Source organism: Notolepis coatsorum (genome assembly GCF_963971535.1).
Source record: "Notolepis coatsorum genome assembly, chromosome: 10".
Classification (NCBI taxonomy): Eukaryota; Metazoa; Chordata; class Actinopteri; order Aulopiformes; family Paralepididae; genus Notolepis; species Notolepis coatsorum.
In genome coordinates this window covers 121,593,889-121,598,888 of record NC_140174.1, presented here as the reverse complement: position 1 = coordinate 121,598,888, position 5,000 = coordinate 121,593,889, and the positions used below count along the sequence as shown (strand labels likewise).

At 41.4% G+C, this 5,000-nt stretch overlaps 1 protein-coding gene across 1 annotated transcript in view; it reads left to right on the top strand.

The window, feature by feature from the left end:
• The window catches only part of ptch1 (patched 1), a 114,521-nt gene that overhangs the window by 58,727 nt on the left and 50,794 nt on the right, over positions 1 to 5,000 (top strand). The window lies entirely within an intron of this gene.

Here is a 5,000-nt window from a genome sequence, read left to right as displayed (position 1 = left end):
AGTGGTTGAGTTAGAGAGAGATGTCTTGGTATTCGTGGTTGAGTTAGTGAGAGATGTCTTGGTATTAGTGGTTGAGTTAGAGAGAGATGTCTTGGTATTAGTGGTTGAGTTAGTGAGAGATGTCTTGGTATTAGTGGTTGAGTTAGTGAGAGATGTCTTGGTATTAGTGGTTGAGTTAGTGAGAGATGTCTTGGTATTAGTGGTTGAGTTAGTGAGAGATGTCTTGGTATTAGTGGTTGAGTTAGTGAGAGATGTCTTGGTATTAGTGGTTGAGTTAGTTAGAGAGAGATGTCTTGGTATTAATGGTTGAGTTAGTGAGAGAGATGTCTTGGTATTAGTGGTTGAGTTAGTGAGAGATGTCTTGGTATTAGTGGTTGAGTTAGTTAGAGAGAGATGTCTTGGTATTAGTGGTTGAGTTAGTTAGAGAGAGATGTCTTGGTATTAGTGGTTGAGTTAGTTAGAGAGAGATGTCTTGGTATTAGTGGTTGAGTTAGTTAGAGAGAGATGTCTTGGTATTAGTGGTTGAGTTAGTTAGAGAGATGTTAGTTCACTGACATCTTCAACCTGTCCTTGGAACAGGCTGTCATCCCCACCTGTCTGAAGAAGTCCACCATCATCCCTGTACCCAAAAAATCTACGCCCGCTTGCCTCAACGACTACCGCCCTGTAGCCCTCACCTCCATAGCCATGAAGTGCTTTGAGAAGCTAGTGAAGGGCTACATCTGTTCCTCCCTCCCCATCAACCTGGACCCCCTGCAATTTGCATATCGCCCCAACAGGTCCACGGAGGACGCCATAGCCCATGTGCTGCACACAGCAGCATCACACCTGGACAAGAGGCAGGGGAACTATGTGAGAATGCTGTTCATCGACTACAGCTCAGCATTCAATACCATAGTCCCCTCCAAACTCATAGACAAGCTCAGGGACCTGGGCTTGAACTATGACCTCTGCCAGTGGGTCTTGGACTTCCTGACGGGCAGACCCCAGGTGGTAAGAGCAGGCAACTGCACCTCCTCATCCATCACGCTCAACATAGGGGCCCCCCAGGGCTGTGTTCTGAGCCCCCTCCTCTACTCCCTGTACACACATGACTGCGTGGCACAGCGGAACAACAACACAATCATCAAATTTGCTGATGACACAGTAGTGGTGGGCCTGATCTCTGCCAACGACGAGAGGGCCTACCTGGAAGAGGTAGAGAATCTGTCACAGTGGTGTCAGGAGAACTGCCTCTCCCTGAACGTCAGCAAAACAAAAGAGATGATTGTGGACTTCAGGAGGTCGGGGGTCAAGGACTACAGCCCCCTCAGCATCGACGGGGCACCGGTTGAGAGAGTGAACAGTTTCAAGTACCTCGGAGCCCACATATCCGAGGACTTGACATGGACCACACACATTGACAGTGTTGTGAAGAAGGCACGACAACGCCTCTACTTCCTCAGGCGCCTAAGGAAGTTCCAAGTCAGTCAGAAGATCCTTAGGAACTTCTACTCATGTACAATAGAGAGCATCCTGACTGGCAACATCACCTCCTGGTTTGGGAATAGCACTGCACAAGACCGTAGCAGACTACAAAGAGTGACACGTTCAGCCGAACGCACAATTGGAGGGGGGCTTCCCACCCTCCAGAACATTTACAACAAGCGGTGCAGGGGGAAGGCTAAGACAATCATCAAGGACTCCAGCCACCCGAACAACTGCCTCTTTGAACTGCTGCGGTCAGGCAAGCGATACCGGAGTCTTAAGGCGAGCACAGAAAGACTCAGAAGAAGCTTCTATCCCCAGGCCATCAGGCTGCTAAACGAACAATAAACACTATGCAACAACCATCAAATGCACACAGCACACACACCCACACGCACACACTCACTTAAACAAACAACACACTGCAGCACCCACTCTCCACACTTTAGATCACACAAACACACTTTATATTTATTGATAAAGGATTTGCACTACAACTCGTACACCTACTGTAAATTGTACCTAAATTGCACCTCATCCCATTTCTGCCTTGCACTATATAGTATTGTATATTAGTACACTGCATAGTATATTGTATATTATATGGTAACTCAGTTACGTCTATTCTGCATCGAACATTGTACATATGTCTATACTGAAGACTGTGACCTTTTTTTTTTACTTCTAATTTACATGCTATACTATGTTATTTTATTTCATACTTATCTTGTCTTGCACCGTCTCTGGAGCATAACAGTAAGAAGCATTTTGTATAAAAGTATTCTGTACTTCTGTATGACAACTATTAAAGAAACTTGAAACTTGAAACTAGAGAGAGATGTCTTGGTATTAGTGGTTGAGTTAGTTAGAGAGAGATGTCTTGGTATTAGTGGTTGAGTTAGTTAGAGAGAGATGTCTTGGTATTAGTGGTTGAGTTAGTGAGAGATGTCTTGGTATTAGTGGTTGAGTTAGAGAGAGATGTCTTGGTATTAGTGGTTGAGTTAGAGAGAGATGTCTTGGTATCCGTGGTTGAGTTAGAGAGAGATGTCTTGGTATTAGTGGTTGAGTTAGTTAGAGAGAGATGTCTTGGTATTAGTGGTTGAGTTAGAGAGAGATGCCTTGGTATTAGTGGTTGAGTTAGAGAGAGATGTCTTGGTATTAGTGGTTGAGTTAGAGAGAGATGTCTTGGTATTAGTGGTTGAGTTAGTGAGAGAGATGTCTTGGTATTAGTGGTTGAGTTAGTGAGAGATGTCTTGGTATTAGTGGTTGAGTTAGTGAGAGATGTCTTGGTATTAGTGGTTGAGTTATGGGGGGTAAGCCTTGATTTTATTTGATTGATTTCATTTTATTACGGATCCCCATTAGCTGGTGCCATAGCAACCAGCTAGTCTTCCTGGGGTCCACACAAAAAAAACATACAAAAACTATTATTATTGCAAAACAAAATTATTAAAAGTCAGTACTCAACACACAATGCATAATGAAACTAACAATTAAGATGGCTAAAATTACATGCAAGCAAAGAAACAGAAAACAAAAAAACAAAACAAAATACTTGACAGTGACAATTTAAGTTTCTTTTTAAAAGTGAATCTACTGTAAAATGCAGCAGAGGTTTTGAGGCAGGTTATTCCAAAGAGTTAATGCTCTAAAAATAAAAGATCTCATTAAAGTGTTGGTATTGGTGGTTGGACCGACGAGTGCCAGATCATTCCTACAGATGTTCGTCCGACAGTGGTTAGAAAAGGTTCTTTCAGCCAGCGTTGTCAATACACGGCTTATCGTCTCTCTTGGTTTAACTGTTACCGTCTGGGAGAGGGAAGCTTATCACACGTCTCTCTCTCTCTCTCTGCGTTCCTCTCTGCACTTTTACAAACAGCTTCCATAAACGTGTAATAAATCACTCCATGGTTTCTTTCGGGGCCAAAGTACATCTCTGGCTTTGCTTCTTCTGCCACATGGATCCTGGTAGAGACCTCCGAGGTCATCTGGGACCTGGTCTGCTAACCGTTCCCAGAGTTAAAACAAAAGCATAATTTAAAAGTTCTTAGTGTACGCACTACCATGAGAAGACACTGCATTTCAATATGTGGAGTGAAACTGTGGAACAGTCTGAATGTGGTGCTAAAGCAATGTCCAAACATGAGACAATTCAAACTGAATTATAAGGAAATGATGTTCACGAGGTACAGGGATGAGGAAGGGACTTGACATTCACGGGTGTTTACATTTTTATTTGATTTCTTTCATGTTTTACGTATAAAAAAATTGTTTTTTGTTTTGCATATATATATTTGTTTTGTAAGGTTTTAAATTAGTACACTCATTTAAGTAGTGGAAAAGGGGTAGGATTAAATAAGTGTATACTTCTTCCTACTCCTTTTCGAACATGTAAATTGAGTTATGTTTTGCTTTTGTTTATTTTTTTTTATTTTTTTTTCATTTGATTTCTTGAGATCAATGATTTGTTTTTATTTTATATTGTTTTTTTTGTATTTTATTTTGTATTTAATTTTTTAAACAAACACAAACAAACATGACAACACAAGATAAGATATACAAGCATTAATTAACAGTGCACATCCAATGAAGTCACCATTTAGTTAAATGTCTTATACAGGATATACCCCTAATACCTGCTATCTAATACCCTACACACATATGCTCTAGCTTGTACCCTCCCCCTCCCGGACCCCCCATTGGATAATCCATCCATTATCCCTCGCTCCTAACCAGACACTACCATTATATGCTAGCTTTTATTCTCTCCACCACTTCTAACCACATTGTCATTTTGGATTCATTGAGACCCAAAATTCTTGCTGTGGATATTTCTTGATAAATCACATCGAGATATGTAAGAATCCAGACCTTCCGGCACATTTTTTCCGGTTGAAACCATCGTGATGCTATCAGCTTTTTAGCCACTGTGATACCAGATAAAACCAATCTCTTTAGCTGTGGAGGTACTGCACACTCAAAAACATCATTCAGCAGTAATACAGAGGGGTGTACAGATATATTCAGAGTTAAGAGATTTGATAATTGCTGGGTCACTTCTTTCCAGAATATCTTAACTGGTGGGCAGTCCCAGTACATGTGCATAAATGTCCCCTCGTCGACATTTGTACATAAGGAGCATTTGGAGTCTTGTTTAAGACCCATTCTGTTCAGTCTTATAGGAGTCAAGTATGTCCTGTGAATATAGTTAAGATTGATTTGTTGATGGTCCGGGTTCCTTGATGCAAGTCGAACATTTGCCCAGGCTGCTTGCCAATCAAAATCTTTTTCCAGGTCTGGTATATCCCTCCTCCAGACTGAGTCTAGGTGGAGGGTTTCATACGAGGACGTTAGTAATTGATGATACAAATCTGAAACAAAACCTCTCGATGTCTCTCTTTCATAGAAGAATTTGTGGTATCTGTGGTGTACAATTGGTATCCTTAATGGAACACCGTGAGCCTTCAAACATAACAATAACTGTGCGTAAAAATAATATGTGGAATCGGTGAGATGACATTTTTTGTGTATTT